At 45.1% G+C, this 20,910-nt stretch overlaps 1 long non-coding RNA gene across 1 annotated transcript; it reads right to left on the reverse strand.

The window, feature by feature from the left end:
* Positions 1-1,320: 1,320 nt before the first annotated feature.
* LOC115079937 lies at positions 1,321-12,475 on the reverse strand. Its single transcript, XR_003853455.1, has 2 exons — positions 12,343-12,475; positions 1,321-1,859 (listed from the first exon to the last, which is right to left on the reverse strand). It is a non-coding gene; the product is annotated as an uncharacterized LOC115079937 (long non-coding RNA).
* Positions 12,476-20,910: the final 8,435 nt, after the last annotated feature.

A 20,910-nucleotide genomic window follows, 5' to 3' on the forward strand; every position in this document is an offset into this window, starting at 1 on the left:
GCAGGCAACAAACATACGTTTGTGTGTTTGAATTTTCCAACACTCCCACCCACCCCTAGCTTATGCTTACATTTATAGGCAGGGTCACTTTCACACTTAAAAAAAAAAATGTGCCTTTTAACTTAAACTCAGAAATTCCCCACACCTTATCAAGAGTTTGATCATTCCCTTTTAGGTCACTACCAGATATATAGTGAATACACTAATACATTTAAAGGATCCTAATTGTACGCATTCCTACTTCCATAGAAACCTAAAACTTAACTAGGAACTGAACAAATTTAAGATGAAGGCAGCAGTCCAGTAGCAAGAAGGGGGCCTTCTAGTTTTTTGCATCAAGTCTCACATGTATGACTTTTTACCCACTGGTGAGAAATTGTATGTGTGCATGCGATGCAAAGAGCTCCTGGCTCTCAGAGAACGAGTCTGATCTCTGGAGGCTAGAGTGGCAGACCTGGAGGAGCTGAGGCAGACAGAGAGGTATATAGATGAGACCTTCAGGGACATAGTAGTCAAGTCCCAACTTCAGACTGGCAGCCCTGGTGCTGCCTTGGAGGAGGAAGGTCTCGTGATTGGAGAGCATCAACCTGATGCGGCAGGAAATGATCCTGTAGCAAGGACCTGCTTGTCAGGTGGTGCATTGTCCTCTCGCACTGAGGATGTGTCTCCCAGGGCTACTACCCAGGAGGGAAGGGTTTGGTCAGCCATCATAGTTGGTGATTCGATTATTAGGAATGTAGACAGCTGGGTGGCTGGTGGGCGTGAGGATTCCCTGGTAACATGCCTATCTGATGTGAAGGTGACAGACCTCATGCGTCATCTAGATAGGATTTTAGACAGTGCTGAGGAGGAGTCAGCTGTTGTGGTACATGTGGGCACCAATGACATAGGAAAATGTGGGAGGGAGGTTCTGGAAGCCAAATTTAGGCTCTTAGGTAGAAAGCTGAAATCTGTGTCACAAGAAAACATAAATATAAGGGTAATCAGCTTTGAAGCACTTGAAAGGCAAAATATAAATCTATTGAATAAATAAATAATTCATTTTCTTATCCGATCTGGGGTCCTTGGTTGCAATGGCAATCACTGAGAACTCTGAAAGGGAAACAAAAGTTTTCATATATTGTCTTCATGTTGACTTCAGTGCCATGTGCCTCTACAGTTTTTGAACACCGGTGCCAAGGACCTCAGCAGGGGCAAAAGAAAAGAGAAAGCACCATCAAAGCAGTCAGGCCTATGTTGGCAAATCCAGTGCAAGATCTGAAAAAAAATATATGCTTGCAAATTAGACTAGAGCCCGTGACTACTTACGTACAAATTAAATAGGTAGCATCCACATTTTATCTCTTGGAATATTGTCTACACAGCACTATTGTGAGCGTCACTAGTAACAAGAAAGCAGCCATATTCTCCTGCTGGTTACAGTGTACTGTTCATGCTCATATCATTTGTACGGTAAAACATTGCTCTTAATGCTTCTACGCTTTCTTTTCAGCGTTTCAGTGGCATGTTGGTGTATGTTACATTCAAGCGTCCACGTCGGAACCAATCTCAAGCTTGAAGCTACTTCCGAGGCATGCAAACTCTATTGACTGGCAAATTCTGGGCGCAGCAGGATCCTCTAAAGAAAACTAATCCTCAGTGTTTACAGAACGCTGGTGGAGAAATGCAGCTTGCCAACATCTGAACGTGATTTATGCCTTCCACTTCACCAGCACTGCCTGTCTCCGTCACTTAATGCCAATTAAAGATCCTTACAGTGGCCAACACAATCTTCTGGGAGAGGTTTTGGCAGCAGTTTCAGACTAACTACCCAGCATTAATAAAGCTCTGTCCGAAGATCCCCCGAGCTTGAAACTCTCCTATATGCATGGATACAAAGTGCAAAAAAAAAAAAATCAGTATTTTAATTAAACTATTTGCATGACATGATATATGCAATTTTCATCACAAATGCAAAGTGTTTGCTTCATTTGTTCTGCTTTCTTTCCAAACATGGTTGATCACTGAAGATTTGGTGAGGCCTCATCTGGAGGAGTGTGTGCAGCTCTGAAAGCTGTGTGTCCTGATGTCTCCTTTCCTCTGAAACAGGGGGTTCCCCATGTGGTTTGTTCCCTACATCTCTCCTTTCAGTCTATGCAGCTGGTGTCCTATGGTCCCTGTGTTCTGGTCCCATATTAACTATGACTTGTTGCAGGGTTCTGATCAAGCCAGAGATCTGTTGTTACTCTTTTACCTTTTTAAATAAATGAATGCATTTATTTAATTTGATTTTTTGCTCACCTTTCCATAGAATGCTCAAAGCAAGTAGTAATAATATGTAAAAAATAGTACAATACAGTCAAAGATAATACATCAAAAACATAACAGTGCAACAAAAATGGATACTAAAACTACAAACTATAATAAGAAACCTATGACAGTACAAAAGGTGCTAATAGATTGCATGTCAGAGCATAAAATATAAAACAGGGGTGGCCATCTCTGGTCCTAGAGAGCCAGAAACAGACCTGTTTTTCAGGATATCCTCAAAGAATATGTATGAGATAGATTTGCATGCACTACCTCCATTGTATGCATATCTATCTCATGCATATTCATTGTGGATATTCTGAAAACTTGACTAGTTAGTTGTGTCCTGAAGACCTGGTAGAGACCCCCTGTTGTAGGGTATATCTGTAATTTAGAAGTTTTATTTCACTACTGGCTCATTTTGCTATTTTCATGTATCGTATTTTGAGTTTGATAATTTTAGGTACATCTATTTGTTGTTCCAAAATTTATTTTATTCTGATCATACATGTTTTCAGTAAAAAAACAAAGCAAAGCCAGACAAAAAATGTGGAGAGTTGAGCAAACACACTAGGCTGAATAGCAAGGAGCAGGTGTGTTGCAATGGTGTTCACAAATGGTCCAACAACCTCAGATTGAATAAGCACTAAGTGCCTTCAGGGTTTGTACATAAAAATATTTATTATGGAATCGGTCCCCATACACCATTAATCTAATACATCAGTAAAATAAATTAATATAAAAACTAATACAAAACAATACATCAATATATCAAACTGGACAAACTTAAATCAAGCCTACTTTCACTAGGGAGGCTAAGTCATAAACCAGTTAACAAAATATCCATTTATTACTAGAATAGTCACCCAGCAAACCTAAGCATTGCTGTATGATGGCTGTGAACACTGCCCTTGCAGCATCCCCAGCCCTGGATGAGCTATGGTCTCTGGCATGGTGCTGCACAGCATTGCCACTGAGCAGGCCAGCCCTATACTTTATATTTTTTAAGGTGGTACGTCAATAGTAGGGCCAAAGATGGCCAGGCTCCTGAGGCAGCATTCTGGACGGCTGAAGGCCAAAGGGATTGTGGATGAATGGAGCCTTTTGAGCCATGTAGCAGACATATCTCCTGCTTAGTCATGCAAAAAAAAAATAAAAAGAGCAAACTGCTCTTACCTTCAATTAGAAAAGGCTGTGGAAAGCAAACACATTGATGGAACAGAGCTGAATAAAGCCAGGGCCCGTTTCCCTATCTATTTGGTATCTGTCACTTATCTGGCATTGCACTTTATCATGTATCTTCAAGTATGTAGAAATGCAACATGCATATTACAGGGGCAAGGAATAGAGGAGCTGAGGCACAGAGGAGATTGCAACGGTTCCTGAGTAGTGGCGGCTGTATTTACTGGTAGATACTGGGAAGGAAAAGGTCAGGAGACACAGGGAGCCTGTTGAAGTCTCTTGATTGTGCAATTTTCCTTTTCAAGGCAGGGAAATGTAAATGCTGCCAACATGAATAGAAGCCCCAGTTATAAGGAAGAAAAAAAAATATATGTACGAGGAAGGACATCAAGGTACGAACATCAGAGAGGTAGGAGCTGTCAGCATGTCCTCCCATCAAACAGGCTTTGGAGAATTTGAGCAGACGGATTTTCAGCAACAGTCAAAGGGAAACTGACATGATGTCCCTTAGAGAGCCGAGAGATCGAAAAAAGACATGCAAACCTGAAAAATCATACATTTGTGGAAAAATGCATCGTGACAAGCGACAGCACTTAAGTCACCAAAAGGGCTTCAGCCCATGGGATAGAACTCACTTACAGTTACATAAGCCCCTGAAGCCATTCACAGAGAAATGAAGCATCCACGTAAAGGGCAATCATATGACCCCCCCCCCCCCCCCCTCGATCTTTCAGAAACTATTCCCACTCTTTGCTGATGGAGTCCTTGCTGTAGCTGATGTTCACTTCTCTCAAAACCACTCCAGTCCTTAACCACAACTTCAGGACTGCGGGAGGGAGCTTAAAGGCGCGCATGCGGCTTTAAGCTGTGGTTGTTAAGTTGTGGAACTTTGTCTGTGGAAGAAATCCGACATGGTCACCACAAATTGTATTAACCGTGCATGGAAAATAACCTAAAAACACCCACAATTCGGGAGTTGATAAAGAGTGGGGAAAAGGATTGTGCAAGGCGTATTTTCAGGGTTGGCTTATTTTTAAACCTTGGATGTCATTCTGTGGCCTGTTCCACTACTTCCGATCAAATCTCAGTCCTACTCAGGGTTGCTCAGATCCATATTTGGTTAAATTCTGGATATGTATTTATATAATAGCTACCTGGTGATTTATTATAACTTAGTTCTAGCTCCAGCTCAGATATGTATACAGAGAGGTCCATATTTTGCCACTGGCTGGCTGGCAAAGTTAGCCAGATAAACATAAGTTTATTTGGCTAGCTTGGGATATTCAATGGTACGGGCACACCACTGAATTTACCCGGCTATATCCAGGTTTGCTGGATAAGTTTATCCGGTGTCCTTTAGGATTTTCTTCCATGCTGTCCTAAAGTTAGCTGGTCACATGAACTAGATAATTTGAAAATCAGAGCTATCGGGCTTAGCTGGATATCTGTGCTCCTCACTGGAAAATTCCCGGACCTCGCCTGACATAATTGGATATGTTTGCAGCTGGATAACAATGTAGCTGGCTATGTCGGGGGCAGTCAGACCGGCAGGATTTTCAAATCCTAGTGTTTGTCCTGCTAACTGCCAAACTTAGCTGGACAAACGCGTTGAATATGAACCTCTGAATAACCAAATCTAAAGGAGTTTAGGTACATTCCTGGGGTCTTTCACAGTTCAAATATCTTTTAAGTTGCTGAAAAGTAACCATTTCAAGATGTCTTAAGGTAGTTCTGACAATTAAACACAAGAGTCAAAAAATTGTCTGCACTAGTCCAAAATGGTAAGAATTACAAATCTGTTAGAAGTGAAGCAGTATGGTGGGCCATCATAATAAGCACTACCGGTCTACGACCTTCATTGCTTTCTCAATAATCATTGGTCCAATAAGGTGTGTATTTTTTTTAAAGATAATTTTATGTAAATAAAATGATAATCAACTTATCTTTGCTCTCTTTGCTTTCTTGTATTGTAATCCCAACTATCCCCCGACATAAGTTTCTGCTTCAGATCTGAAACAGAATCTTATTTTGAGAAAGCAATGAAGGTCGTAGACCGGTAATGCTTATTATGATGGTCCATTATATTGCTTCACTTCTAACAGACTTGTAATTCTTAAGATAGCTCTGAACATATTTTAATTTAAAGAGCAGAGCTTTTCGGATCGTTCAGAGTATGTGTGGGTGTGCACCCCCCCCCCCCTTTCAGTTTCTAAATGGTTAGACTAAACGTAGCCAACCTTTGGGTGGAGGTAGCCCTTGGGGGCAGGTATGATATTTGTATCTTTCAAAGGTCATGCGCGATTTGGGGTGGGGGTGATAGTACAGAGGAGCAAGGCAAAGTCGACTATTTCCTCATAACAAATGCTTTGGGGAGTGAATTCAACTCATTATGTGAGTCCTGGCCAACCTGGATGTTGGCTATCAACTCTATGTGGGTGGCATACAGTTTTCTGTGCCTGTTTTGCCGTCTCTCCCTCTTTTGCTTCATCTAAGTTCCCACTTTAGGGAAACATAAAGCATTGCTAGCAATCAAGGTGATCCAGAATCAGTAATGAGCAATCGTCTCAAAATGCTTTTTTTTCTCTAAGAAAGGCCGCAATTGACATGCCTGACGAAGATAATAAAATAGAGCATGAACAGTAGCTGAGATCTGATTATGCATGGTAAGCTTGGAGTCCAGCCTAGCCCCTGGACCGGATTCAAATTCCGAAGGAGAAAACGAAGGAAGGATCCATCTGATTATCTTTCATTTGATTCAGAAGGAAAGGCTGTTGAATCTAAATATCCATGAGCTCTTTATTTCAGAATTCATAGCTCCTAGGTTTTAACACACTCCGAATCCCCCAAAAAAATCCTAACTTTACGCCCATCTTTTTGTTGATATAGTGAATACAGAACACCTCTTTAGGAAGCTCTGATCTGTTCTCACTGGGCTCTGCTTGGGAGGTGAAAGGGAGATGAATTTAGATGTGTAAATTGCTAGTCAGAACTTGCCAAACATACAGTTATGCTCAACAGGCTCAAGAATACCTAGCGATAAATACAGAGGAGTCCACAGATGCAGCAGACGTGAGCACATCCTTGCCAGAGGCAATGACATTCCTGCCTACCAGGGAAATATCTCATTAGAGACCAAAAAGGCAGAGAGCTGTGATGCTTAACTCTTTCGATGACAGGAGATTGTCTAATGCTAATCACACGGATATCACGAGCTCAGGATTCACATTGACCATGCCCCAGTTTTGCAATCTGTTCATTTGCAAGTCTGTAAGGCTGATAAATATATTGTTCCTTTTATCCATAGGCTGTCACACCGGGGTAAATGATCAAACTACCTGCATTGTTACAAACCCCCGGGGGTAACTTTTACCCGCGGGCTTTATACCAATAATCAAAGCAAAACTACCCGGGTTTGCTTATTGTCCCCAGAAAAATTGCCCGCAGAGATTTGTGCCTGCTTTGTCTATGGGGACTTTTTTTCCATCGTAAATAACCTGCAAAGTTTTGCTTATTCCAAAACTGCACGTGTTGTTGTGTAGTCTGCGCTCTCCCTGACCCAAGGAACTCTTGCACAGTATGCAGTTGTAAAAGTAAGTGTGTCATTGAGCAATGACCATACTTTTCCACGCATTGAGGTGGGCAGTAATCAAAGAGTCCATATCTGCAGGAACATACCTGCTTTACCTGCAGATGTGGCTTTTATTATTGCCCTCTCTTAGGCCTATTCCGTTTGCCCATGCGCGCACGGGCCACTTGCCTGTGCACGCGATACATTATTCAAATGAGGCCCGGCAATAGAAACGGGCAAAAGGAGCGGCGGCTGTCAGCGGGTTTGACAGCCGACGCTCAAGTTTGCTGGCATCGGTTCTCGAGCCCGTTGATAGCCACGGGCTCAGAAACCAGACGCTGGCAAAATTGAGCATCCGGTTTTCGACCCGACAGCCGCCGGCCGACTTCAAATTTTTTTGTTCTTTTTTTTTTTTAACTTTTTTTACTCTTCGGGACCTCCGACTTAATATCGCCATGATATTAAGTCGGAGGGTGCACAGAAAAGCAGTTTTTACTGCTTTTCTGTGCACTTTCCCGGTGCCGGAAGAAATTAGCGCCTATCTTTGGGTAGGCGCTAATTTCTGAAAGTAAAATGTACATCTTGGCTGCACATTTTACTTTCTGAATTGCACGCAAATACCTAATAGGGCCATCAACATGCATTTGCAAATTGAAGGCGCTATTAGGTTCGGCGGGTTGGCCGCGCGTTTTCCGCCCCTTACTGAATAAGGGGTAAGGGAAAAAGCGCGTCCAATGGCAGGTTAACAGTGCGCTCCGTCGGAGCGCACTGTACTGTATTGGCCTTCTGTGTCCAAACACCGAAAGTTGCATGACATCTTTCACAGATGTGACTGCATGCCTATGTCTGAGGTGGTAGCTTGTAAAGCACTTAAAAGTCTTACTTAGAAAATATTAGGAATGTTAGAAGAACAAATCATTGTTTGAAAAATCAGAGAGGAAGCCTTTGGTTAGTAATGCCTACCCGGGTCATAATAACACTTAGAAGGAAAAAAAGCAGTGGAGAGCAATAGGGAGGGTAATTTAATAGCTGTGTTTTGTGTGTGTGTGTGTGTGTGTATAACATGTAAACGCAGACTTCACCCCACATTTCCAAAGCAAACTTATGCACATAAGTTTACTTTGAAAATGCTTGGATAAGTGTCCTTCATCACTTACAAAATAGCCCGCACCAAGTTATCTCTGCTCTTCGCAAGGCGAAATTTTATCTTGTGAAAATAAAAGCATATGCGCTCAAGTCCCAACACTGCCTCCCCAGAATGCCTGTGGCTAGTACGTGAACAAGTACGCGTGAAATGGGGTTACGTGCATTTTTTATAACAGCCATTTAGGCACATAAAATCGTATTTTACGCACATCGACAGCTTTGAAAATCGGGCTCTAAATGCAAAGCAATTTTCCCTTCCCTTTGAACGAGGAAGTGGCTCCAGTCTGAGTCCAAGTTTAAAGCAGAACTTCCGTCGACGCAAGGCTGTAGTTGCGTTGCCTGGGGAATGCAGTCAGAACACCACTGCAGTCGAACCTTACAATTTTCCATGCTGCAGGTTTTCTGTGGCACTTTCCTATTCAATCCAGGCGCTATGGAGAGAACCATTTCATCTACTCGTTATGACCTCGATGAGATGTAAGCTCATTGAAAGAGCAGTGTGCTGCTTGCCATTTCTTATTCATACTGCCACCAATGAACTCTAAATACTCTGTGCCTGTTACCTGACTGAACTGGCTGTCTGGATATTGCCCACCCCCATAGCTGGGCGAAAGTATGCACGTGGATCAGCAATGCGATACTTTTACCCTGGGTAAGGAGGTGGCAGGCCCGGCCTGTGTTCAGGTTGGGGGGGGGGGAAGGAAACCGTGCACGAAAATTCCATTTTCATATCTCACTGCATTATTTGGTATGGAGAAAGTGCTTACTGAAAAAGCAGCTGCAGCTGCAAATCTCAGCTGCAAATCTCACTCTTTCCCAGGACAATTTTCCGGAGGGAAGGCATGCTCATATTGTCCCTTTGAGAACTGGAGCAAAGGCCGCAGCACAGGTACAGGTTTGCCATAATGCGGGCCCTTATTGCCACCGTTATTAGGTGAAAGGAGCAGGATGTCATTGATCACATGACTGTTAAGGAAAATCGTTCCGTTTACATCAGCTGGGCTCTGTTACAACAATCGCTGTGGTGCCATTGCCTTCTAACAAGCACAAATCTTGTAGCGCTAACAATTCGAAGAAGTTCTACTTTAACACCCCCTTCCCCACTCCAGAAAATATGCAGATGAGCTAATTTGCATTCTTATTAAGTGCATGTTGCTGGGATACTCAGTCTGAGGTGGACACTAGCTCTGCTCTGTTGGCGACTGGCTGCTGCCAGGCTCATTGTGGGGAAGAGTCAATCAAAACAGTAAGAATAAAAAAAAAAATACAGACTTTGTATGGGGCAAATATAAAAACATCCAATGAAAAGGGAAAGTGCTCGAGTGACAGCCTGAAAATCCGAGACACACAAGGTCATTTCTATATTGTTCCTTTTGGAAGAGAGTACAAAATATGACACTAGATATTAGAAAAGTAAAAGGTTGAGTTGCATTCTAAGATATTTTCTGAATGCTCAGGTGGAGGAGGTGTCGATAAAATAAAGCAAATGAATAGACAATGAACTCTTAGCAACTAGGATGCGAGATAGCTGCACAATGAAAACAATCTTCTGTGCCTAGTACTGTATTATTCTACAAGCAGCTAAGGGGCATGTACCAAATGGAGAAGTTAATTGTAAAAAGGAAGAATAAACGTCCAGCTTTTGGGGGGGGGAATTTGGCAAATGATTCAACACTGGAATAGAACGTGTTTTGCAGGGACTTGCACTTAGGGATGGGTCAGGGGATGAGTGGAAAGGAAGGGAGAGGTTAGATTTGCAGACAGGTTTGTGGAGTTGAAAAGTGTTGTACTGTTGAATTTGATAATACTTTGTTATGCAATTATAATTCTAATAAAAACTTAAATTATTAAAAAAAAAAAAAAAGACTTTCTGAGAAAGTGGATTGCCCTATCAGTTGTTTATGAAACGGCAGTTATTGGAAAGCCCATGATTCCTCACTAGGAGGTACAATTTGGTTTTATCTGACAGAAAGATGCCTGCTATGTGATATGTAATTGCAGACTGATGGGTAGCCTCTGAGGTGAAAAATGTAGTCACCAGGCAATAAGGGTGTGCATGGCAATAAAAATTTTGTTTTGTTTGTTTTGGTTTTTTTACTATTTTTTTTCTTATTTCATTTTTGCATTTATGCACATGCTGAAATGCAGAAACAAAACCAGATGAAAATGTGTTGCTTTTTGTGACATTTCTGCTTTCTTGAATTCAGATAGTCTCCATTTTCTCCACTGGGAGGCCGTTCCATGCATCCATCACCCTCTCTGTAAATTAATACTTCCTTAGATTACTCCTGAGTCTACTTTCTTTCACCCTTATCCCACATCCCACCCTCATCCAGAGCCTCCTTTTTGTTGAAAGAGATCCTCCTCCTCTGCCTTGATACCTTGGTGGTATTTGAATGTCTCTATCATATCTCCTCTATCTTGCTTTTCTTCTAGGTTACACGTTTAGATGTTTAAGTCTGTTCCCATAAGGTTTTACAACAAATACCACTGACCATTTTAGTAGTCAACGTCTGGACCAACTCCATCTGGTTTATACCTTTTTGAAGGTGTGGACTCCAGAATGAGGTCTTCTGGCCATTCCTATGTACCTAAGCATCTTTTTTTTTAGCTTCTGATGTCTCCTTCTCTACCTTTTTGGCCACCTTGAGATCATCAAATATGATCAACCATAGATCACACTCTTGATTTGTGCATAGAATAATTTCAACCTCTATCCTGTACCCAAGGCTAGCTTTTGGGATGTGTGACCTGTGTGGCTGCACAGGGCACAGTGTTCAAGAGGGTACCACTGACCCTCCCCTCCACACCCTTCCATATGATAGCTGCAAGCAGGAGACTCAATAATGCTGTGCAGGAGGAAGGAAGCTTCTCTCTGTGGTGGTAGTTGAAGGATCAGCCTGCAGAGCGGAGGAGGAGGAGGAGAGGCAAAAAAATTAGGGGGATGCTCTTTTCTCTCCCCTCTCTCTAGCTCCCTCCTTCTCACACACACACTCTCCATCCCTCTCTCTCTCTCTCACACATACTACTTCCCTTGCTCTCACAAAACCTGCATACCTCTCTATCACACATATACTGTATACTCCCTCCTTCTCTCACTCACACCTATACCTTTCTCACTCTCTCTCCTTCCTTCTCACACACAGCCTTCCGCCCTCTATCTCTCCTTCCCCTCACAAACATACACCACACACACACTCTCCATCCCTCTCTCTCTCACACATACTACGTCCCTTGCTCTCACAAAGCCTGTATACCTCTCTATCATACATATACCGTATACTCCCTCCTTCTCTCACTCACACCTGTACTTTTCTTGCTCTCTCTCTCTCTCTCTGTTTTAGGCCAACCAGCTGTACTCTGGTCTTACTTTTTCTCAGTAGCCAAGCCATGCTGGTTCTTTATGCTGCTAGTGGTGTCAGTGCCCCTATTACGTAAGAACATAAAAAATGCCATACTGGGTCAGACCAAAGGTCCATCAAGCTCAGTATCCTGTCTCCATCTGTGACCAATCCAGGTCACAAGTACGCAGAAGGATCCCAAAGAATAGGTCCAGATAGCAGGGTAATGTGCAATGCTTCTGTAGAAACTTCAGCTGGTAACCTGATAATGCTCTGGTACTGTTAACTATAGTAATTCACTATACTGCCTGTACTTATGGTAAATTTACTATGGGAAAAATCAACACAGTAAACAGTAATAGAAATCAGTAAATGATGATGCAGTATGTAAGAATAGTCTTGGGACCTGTTAAAAATATTCCTAGAAGCATAATATTTTAAAACAAAACCCTGGCGTCCCAGAAAGCGTAAAGTAGTACCATTATCTTAATGTTGTAATTTTTCCTAGGGTGAGACTCGTGCAAAACACAGGCAGGAAAGAAAGTTGCAATTAAGGGCTTCATAGAAAACCAGCCTTGAGCTCCTCTGCTGCTGGGGAGAGAGCTCATTATTTTGTGCCCTTTGAATCAAACTTGCCAGTCCTGTTAATCTTGGGATTGCCTGGGAGTGGCTGTGCGTGAGCTGTCTGCTGCCGATACCCTATCTGCAATCCGTATTACATTTCCTGTATTTCTCTCTGGCAGCGTATTGTGTACATTCCAAACGCTTATTCCAAATTTATCAGTGCAGTCATCGTATTTAGCTTGGTTGACCTACCTATGTTCCGCCAAGAAGAAGACAACCACATATCCAGTAAGACCTACAACAGTACAGCAGGCAGGCACAAATGGGCAGATCGAGCTGACCCGATAATGCATTTCTTTCGACATCTTCTACGTTTCTTGAATCTAATAATTAAAAAAAAAAAAAGAGGACAGCGAAATTAACAAAAAACAAAAAAAAAACCAACAAGATATCAAGAGCAACTGGCCCATGCAGTCTGTCCAGATGAGATTTTTCCTCTGGTTTTCTACCACCCTGGACAGATGAGAGTTCAACTTCCCACATGCAAACCAACACCGGATCCCCCTGCCTTCGTACCTCATTGTCCTCCATCTGACCTCTCACCAAATCTGTCCCCGGTACATCCAAAATCTGTCTCAGCGCTGGCCCCTGCCACCTCCACCCGGGTGGGCCGTTTCTGGCCTGCTCATCTTCACCTTGCTTGATTAACTTTTTTTTGGTTTTTTAAAAACATTTCTCTCCTTTCCCTTTCTGCTCTCTTCTATGGGTTTCCTAAGTCCTGGGCACGTTTTGTGGGGGTGTTTGAAGGGTCGGGGCATAGACACCCCCTCCCCCCTTCCTCCACCCACTTCCAGAGTTGGGGAGTAGCTGTTACGGTTGGGCTGAAAGACTGAAAGTGAGAAAAGATTGCTCTCGCAAGAGGCAACACAGAGTGGCCAGAGCCAAATAAGAAAGGAGTCAGCACATCAGTAACAAGAGCCTTCTCTTCTGGAATCAAGCCAGCATTCCTACATGAATCTTGCAATTAGAAATTGTAATTCTTAAGTTTGACATGAGGTGTTCAGAAATCATTACTTTCCTGTCATTATTATTTCTGCTTTTTTGTTGTTGCAATTTATAAATATATTTAAGCCTAAAAACGTCTTCTAGCCACTCCTACCTACGATTTCAAATCCAATTGTTCTGCTTCTCATTGAGGCAGTATGCTGATACAGGTAAGGAATGATTAACTTATGTTCTGTTTTTTTAACCCACTTCAAAGTGGACCGCATTCAGGGACTGAAGGTATTTTCCTGTCCACAGTGGGCTCACAATATAAGCCCGTACTTGAGGCAACAGAGGGCGAAGTGACTTGTGCGAGTTCACAAGGAGGAGCAGTGGGATATGAGCGCAAGTTTCCCTGGTTCATAGCCCGCTGCTCTAATTGCTAGGCTACTCCTCCATGTCTATACATGGGGGGGGGGGGGGGACAGACATTCGGCCATCCACAATGCTGGATGCCTGACCAGGCTTCTTTTTCTTCTTTCATTAAAGTAGATGGTCACTGACGCTAGTGCTAGGTCGGCTATGGTATGGCGGTGCTTGTGGATGTTTTACTGTGGCATTTGTTTTTGTAGTTATATGTGAGGGTCTGGGGTCTGCAAAGATTGGGGGGGGGCCCGTATTCAGCAGACCACTGAGTTTAGCTGGCTAACTTTGCGCAGATAATCAGTGGCGCTTTGCTGGATAAGGCTGCCGCCGAACGTACCTGCTTAAAGATGAGATTTTGGTCACGCCCTTGGAATGGCGCCCAACTTGCCTCTTTTCATTCGCCTAAATTTTACTCGGGTAAAATGTAGGCGCTTGGTGGTGTGGGAAATTCAAAACTCAGGGTTCGTCCGAGTAACTCAGACATTACCCGGACAGGCCTCCTTATCGACTTCTTGGCGTTTGCCACCCGCGTTACTTAGAATCTACAATTTCTGGCGCCCTGAGCCTTTGGCATTTATTTATTCACCGCTTCGGGTGTTCCCCGGGATTGGCGATGAGGAGGCGTGCAAGTGTTAGTGTGACCTCCGTACTCTGGCCTCTCCTCAGCGAGTCACGGGGGTTACACTTAATACCGGGGCTAGGTCTCTGCTATCGCCTTTCTTTCAGATCTCCAGAGGGAGGCTCCTCCCTAAGGGGGAAGCCATAGGCTTTACTGCCCGTCTCCTTAGGGAGTGCCCAGTAAGCAAGCTGTCCCCAAAGCTGGGCTTCCAACACAACCTGACCCATGGATTAGCTCACGCATGAAAGAGCACTCGGTGTAAGTCTCTTTCAGATAACTTCCCTAAAGAAATGCAGAATAGTGAATCTGTGATCTCTCCCTTAGGTTCCATTCTTTGTTCATGAAGGGAATATGAAGCCTCCGGGGGGAGCAAAACCGTCTCCTTTTCTTCCAGTGTAGCTCCCCATCCAAACACCCGGAATCCATATGCTTGTTCTTGGGCACTCGAACATCTCTGCCTTGCGGGCACCTCCTTAACCGAGCAGAACGGTTAGCTCAGATTGACACTCTCCTCCCTGTGAGGATGCTGTCTAAGTATCCACTACTTCTGCGTCACTCTTTTTGCCAGGATGGCAAGGAAGGAAAATCCTTTAGACTAAGGGACACCAAACTGACCAAAGAAACTTCTCTCTTTATGGGATAAAAGCTTCCTTCCGAACAAAAAGAGTCACACATAGTACTCCACTGCAAAAATCACTAGAGATGGCTTACCAACCACTGGGTGTCAGCTGGGAATTTCTCTTTTTTTTTAGTTTCTCAGCCAAAACGTTGGGCTTTTATTCTGAAAAATTCCGGCAACTGAAAGGAAGCACTCCTTCTCTCTCTAAATCCAAACCAAAAATCCACATAGATACCGGAGGGGGTGTGTGTGTGTGTGTGTGTGTCACGAGCAGGAGAAAACCAGTACAGTGGCCACTGACAGGGATGCTGTGACATAGGTGGTGCATTCCTCTATTCCAGGATGCCAGGAACCGGCTACCAGTGCTGCTGAGAATGGGGGGGGGGGGGGGGGGGGGGGGGGGGAGTCCCTCAGAAAATTAGAGGGGGAGGATATACTCCCTCCCCCACCAGCTCTTTGCTCTCATGTGCCAGCCCTGCAACTGGTCCGTGTCATTTTAAGAACGCAACTAGCCAGTTTAAGGAAAACGTAGTCTAAAAAATGAAAAATAAAAAATCCCTCCCTTTCCCTCCCTCCCTTGCCAGCCAACGTTCCTACAATTATATCCCCAGCCAGTGAACCTTTTTCCCCCATTTTGGGTTCGGTCCCCGAGGCCTGATCTCTGGTAGCGGCGTAACTGTAGCTGAACGTTCACAAGCCAGCATGAGACCGAGTCAGACTCTTGCTCCTCTCTCAGGCCTCTTGCTGGCCCTGCCCTCTCCTTGCTTCTGTGTGAAAGGTGGGGGGGGGGGGGGGGGGGGCATGAGAATGGGGCAGAGCCTGACTCAAGTCTCACACCGGCTGCAGCTGCTTCCCCTCCTAGAGATGGGGGGGCGGGGCCTCGGGACATAAAGACAATGAAGGTCCACAGGAGAAGCCTCGGGTGGCTGTGGATGTAGGGTGCAGCGCAGCCACGTTGCAGCTGCGGGACAGATCTCGTTTCCTCCCTTATCTTCCTGCTCCGCAGAGCTGCAGCGATGATTCCAGGGAGCGATGCCAGTCCACGGACCTGGTGGTTGAGGAAAAACACTGCTCTATTCTATACTAGCCTGACCTAACTGCTAGGCCATACTCCCGGTGTGGGCCTTAAATAAACTCATTTAGCTTTACAGTTCCCATCACTCGCTTAGAGGCGTCCAATTGGTTGCAGATCTTCAAGCTATCTGCAGAAAGACAAACTAACTTACTCCTCTATTTCCTCCGCAATATTGCTCACAAAGATGATAAAGAGAAACGGGAGGGGTGTGGACTGGGAGAAGCAGGCACGCCAGTTTCTTTCTTTTTTTTTATGGCCCGGTTGTTTCTTTCTACTCCCTTCAGACTTCCAGCTGAACCCGGTGCTGGGATCTGCCTCCCTGAGCCTTCATTCGCCACCGCGCCTGGTGCTTTTCCCCGCTGCCTTCTTAGCCCGCTCACGGCGCGGAACCGGCCATTGCAGTGACAGCCCTGGGCCTAGCTGGCATGGACACCTAAGTCTGGGAGTCCCTCTCGCCTCCTCCCGGGGGAGGGGGGAGGCTCTGCCGCATCTCTGGGGCCCCGGGAAGCCCAGAGAGCAGGAAAGCCCCATTCAGGGACCGAACTCCAAGCCTCCCGCGTGGCCGCGCTGTCCCCGAGTCAACGGGCCAGATTAGTTCCCTTTGTTTCTAGACAGACAAACAGCGCCAAACCCACAGTGAAGATAAGGAGAAAATACAAATGAGTTTCACCTGAAGAGATAGTTTGTTCATTTCTTTTGAGTCTACTGGTTACTCATTCATGCCCAGCAAAGCTCTGTCCTAAGTATATTTGAGATTATCAACACCTTTTCTCAAGGTATCTTCATTAGCAATAATAACCACAGCCTAGAAATAACATCTCCTGCCTTCTGAAACTCTTCTGTGTTTGATCAAAATTGGCAGTACAGGAAAACAAAATAAAACCCCCCAATAACCTCTTTTCCCAGACTTGCACAATTTAGAAATGACACAGAAGGGCAATTGCAGGCTTACCGGTATCACTGCCCGTCTGAGAAAGACTCATCATTATTATTGCTTCTTCTAAAAGGGTGGTTTGGCCTTGGAATGGGGCAGAGGAGGGTTCTGGGCATGGAGGGTTACAGGTCAGGGAACGATACAGGGGAAAGAGATTCAGGAATTCGGTACTGGAAAAACAGAAGCTCAGGCAGGCCAGGGTTAAGGAGAGAACGCGCACAGATGTGGTCTGCACGGGTCTTATTGCTGAACAGAGCTCTCTGGCTTATCCGTTACTTTCCGGGCAGGTCTGGATTTCCAGGCATTGGGAAATCTGTGGGCCGGCCTCAATGATGAGACCAGGAGTGAGGGATTGCCGCGGCTCGGGAACGAGGTGCTCTCCCGCTGGCTTCTCTGTCTGCAGCGTGCGGTGGCTACTGGCAGCTTTCTCCTCTTTTGGAGACTGGATGAAAGGTGCTCGGCTCCGTGCTCTGCCCTCTGGTGGCACAGACCCCGGAAGACGTGGCATGAACTGACATCAGATAGCTTTAGCCTCATTTGGGATCCTTGTATTTTACTTTAAAAACAAACAAAAAAAACAAACCAACATTTAAGCAAATATACAATAATCACATTATTGTACTCTTTTTTTTTGTTGTCGGACCATAGCATTTTGACTTCTGCACAGCAGTGTAAGGGACGTTTTCACAGCCCCTGCAAAGCAAGGGAGCCATGGCTAAGGGGGGTCTAGCAAAATTGCTGATGTCCGCAGTGAACCAATAAAGACTCAGGGCCCAGAAGCAGCGTGGGCATAGCTGGGAACTCTCTGGGTGAATTCCCAGCCTCACGGGCCCTGTCAAACTATCCCCCCACCAGTGGCATTCCTCCCCCTAACGCAACACAAATATCACAGACAGCACAGCAGAAGCAGCCACAGGGGGGAGACCAGGAAGCAGTTTTCTCTCCTGTGTTGCCCTTCTGCACCCCCCCCCCACCCCCCCGGCCTGTTGGTTATCATCAGAAGTGCTTAAAACCAATAGGCTGTGGGGCGAGCTGGGAGTGGCATAATCTGATTGAAGCACTTCCTAACCCTGCAGCTATTCTCGCTGTACTGCCCATGAACCCCACCGATGCCAAAAGGTGACACTCAGCACTGCGCGCAGTTTAACCTTTAGTTCTGCGCACATTTTTTTACGTGCGACCTCTGCTGCCAACACAGCAAGGAGTTTTGCGCACAAGAAATGTGCGCAGGGAAATCCCATGCTAATGGTGGCTTTAGGTATTACTCCTCGGTGCCGAGGGCCGCACTGGATTACCTCCTGCTTTCTTACAGGCCGATACAGAAAGAAGCGCGGGAGAGCGGGCGAGCACAGGCCACTCTTCTGGGCACGCGATTTAGTAAAAAAAAAAAATATTCAAATGAGGGCCAGCGGTAAAAGGAGGCGCTAGGGACACTAGCGCGTCCCTAGTGCCTCCTTTTTGACAGAAGCGGTGGCTGTCAGCGGGTTTGACAAGCAATGCTCAATTTTTCCTGCATTGGTTATCGAGCCTGCTGACAGCGATGGGTTCGGAAAATGGACGCCGGCATAATTGAGCGTCTGTCTTCCGACCCGCGGGCTGCGGGCACATTTAAAATGTCTTTTTTTATTTTTGGGGCCTCCGACTTAATATCGCTATGATATTAAATCGGAAGATGTACAGAAAAGCGTTAATTTTTGAAAGTAAAATGTGCGGCTTCGCTGCATATTTTGCTTTCTGTATCATGCGGGACTAACTAATAGGGCCATCAACATGCATTCTAGGCCATATCAGGAGTTTAAAAAAAAAAAAAAAGCTTGTGCATTAGGAAACTGCTCAGCGTTTTGCATTGCCCCCACTGTTTTACAGCAACCACAGGGAGATGGGAGGGAAGGGGAAAGAAAGCCCACTAGTGAGGAGGGAGAGCACAAGGAAAAGGGGGACAGAGAGAAGTAGGGAAGGAGGGAGACAAAGCAAAGAGAGAAAGGAGGAGATAAAGCAAAGGAGAGAAGGGGGAGAGAGAGCACAAAGGAGAGGAGAAAGGAAATGAGAGAAGAAGGAAAGAAGTCAAAGGAGAAAATGGGGGAGGGGTGAAACGAAAGGAGACAAAGGGGTTGAATGTCTTGGAAGTAACGGGGAAGAGGGAACAAAGGGGAAGGGAGGAGAACAAAAGCGAGAGTGGAAGAAAGTAGGATGGAGGCGAGGATGTGGGAAAAACGAGGAGGGGAAGGGAAGGCGGTGGCGGGGAGGGAAGGCAGGAATAGGGGAGGAAAAGTTTAGGAGAGAGGATGCAGGGGGTTACGTGGGGAGGGTGACAAGGAAAGAAGAGTTGGGGGTCTGGGTTTCCCAAATTTGCAAAGAGTTTTCCGATAAATTCCCCTTTGCCACTGCTTCTGCTAAAGCTAACACGCTTCCAAATTTGGACACCTAAACATATTTTGACTTGAAAATGAACCAAACCGCTGAGAGGGACGATGGGGGAGGGGTGGCTGCAGATCATGCAGTACAGACTCCCAGGCAGTACATTCTCTCACGTCTCCATGCTGGAATAAGAAAACCGCATCTGTTACTACACTTATTATATTAAAAGAAAAAAAAAAATACCCTTAAAAAATAGCAGCCAGAACTGAGGGCTGTGGAACCCCAGGGATTGACGCTGCTAACCTTCCCTTCCCAGAGCTGCCGAGCCACTTAAATGGATCAGGTGCTCGGTATGATTTGTCCTAGGTGTCTGATATATATATATGTATATATATATATATATATCTCAGATGATACGTTTGGCAAGATCTGAAAGACTATGCATTAGAGGAGCAGAATGTTTAGAAGGATAGCCAGCTCTTTGGCCCGACCAGACTTAGCTAGCTAATTCATCCAGTGAGCTCAACTCTTCCCAGTTACGCCCCTAATAAGGGGGGTCATTTTCGATCCCTATCGCACGCAAAAAGGTAAGACCCCCTTATCGCCGCCAGTAGCACACCCAATAGCGCCACCTTTCACGGTGGCGCTATTGGGTGCGAAAGCTGGCAGCGATAACACCGTGGTGGTGCGATCGCTTCCGGCTTTCGCAGGCCCGCCCCCCCCCGCTTCGCCCCCTGGCCCCCCGTTACCGCACGATTCAGGAAGGCATGCGAAGATAGAAAATCCAGCTCTTAGCCGGCTACATTTTAGCATCCTAACTTATTCGCCGGCTAGATTTTAGCCCGATCAGTGCCCAAATATTCATTTAGCTGGCTAGCTTCTGAGTTAGTCAACTAAATGCTTTTGAATATAGACTTCTTGGGTTCCTAAGTTCGGCTGAAAATAGGCACCTAACTTAGATAGCTAATGTAGGAACTTAGAGGTGAATTTTAAGACCAGTGCGCGTGGACCCAGGTGCACACATTTGCTGGCTCGCGCACACGGGCATGGATTTTATAACAGGCGCGTATACGTGCACCCGTTATAAAATAGGCTGTATGCGTGTTCATGTGCGCATGACTTTATATTGATGCGCGCATGTTCGCGCAAATGCTGCCTCGAGTGTGTAAGTGTGTGTGTGTGTGGGGCGGGGATTTTAGTAGATGTGCGTGCCAACGCAATTACCTGTTTCCCCAGTTCGTTCCCACTTCGTCCCAGTAAAGGAGAGGACTTCCTAACCCCCCTAGCTAACTTGCCTCCCTTTTACCCTATTAACCCTAACCCTTAAAACCCCGCTGACTCGCCTAGTATTTTTTATTTCATTACTTACACGCTGTCCATAGCTTTGGCACACTTAGGGCTTTAAAAATCCGCCAGTAAGCTTTTTTCCCCCCAATATCGGCTTCATAGCGTTTGACCTAGTTCAAGTTATTCCAATAAAATGATGACATTTTTTTACACAGATATACTAGCTTGCATTTAATTAAATTGCATATGATCCTTCTTTTGTAAGGATCCTCCATTGTATTGCCGGATCAGGACAGATCCAAAAAGCAACTGAATTTCCTTATGCCCCTATTCGATTTTCTGACTTTCCTGATTTGCAAACTCGCTAAGCTCTGCTCCTTCTCCTGTCCTATTACACTGCTCTGCTTTATGGGACCTAGCACTGGGTTATTCCTGACTTGCCCTGTGTGTCAAATAGTCTACGCCCTACAGAGGCAATAGAAAAGGAATTTATTTTATTTTTTTTTTTTACCTGCATG

Source organism: Rhinatrema bivittatum, chromosome 18 (assembly GCF_901001135.1).
Source record: "Rhinatrema bivittatum chromosome 18, aRhiBiv1.1, whole genome shotgun sequence".
Classification (NCBI taxonomy): domain Eukaryota; kingdom Metazoa; phylum Chordata; class Amphibia; order Gymnophiona; family Rhinatrematidae; genus Rhinatrema; species Rhinatrema bivittatum.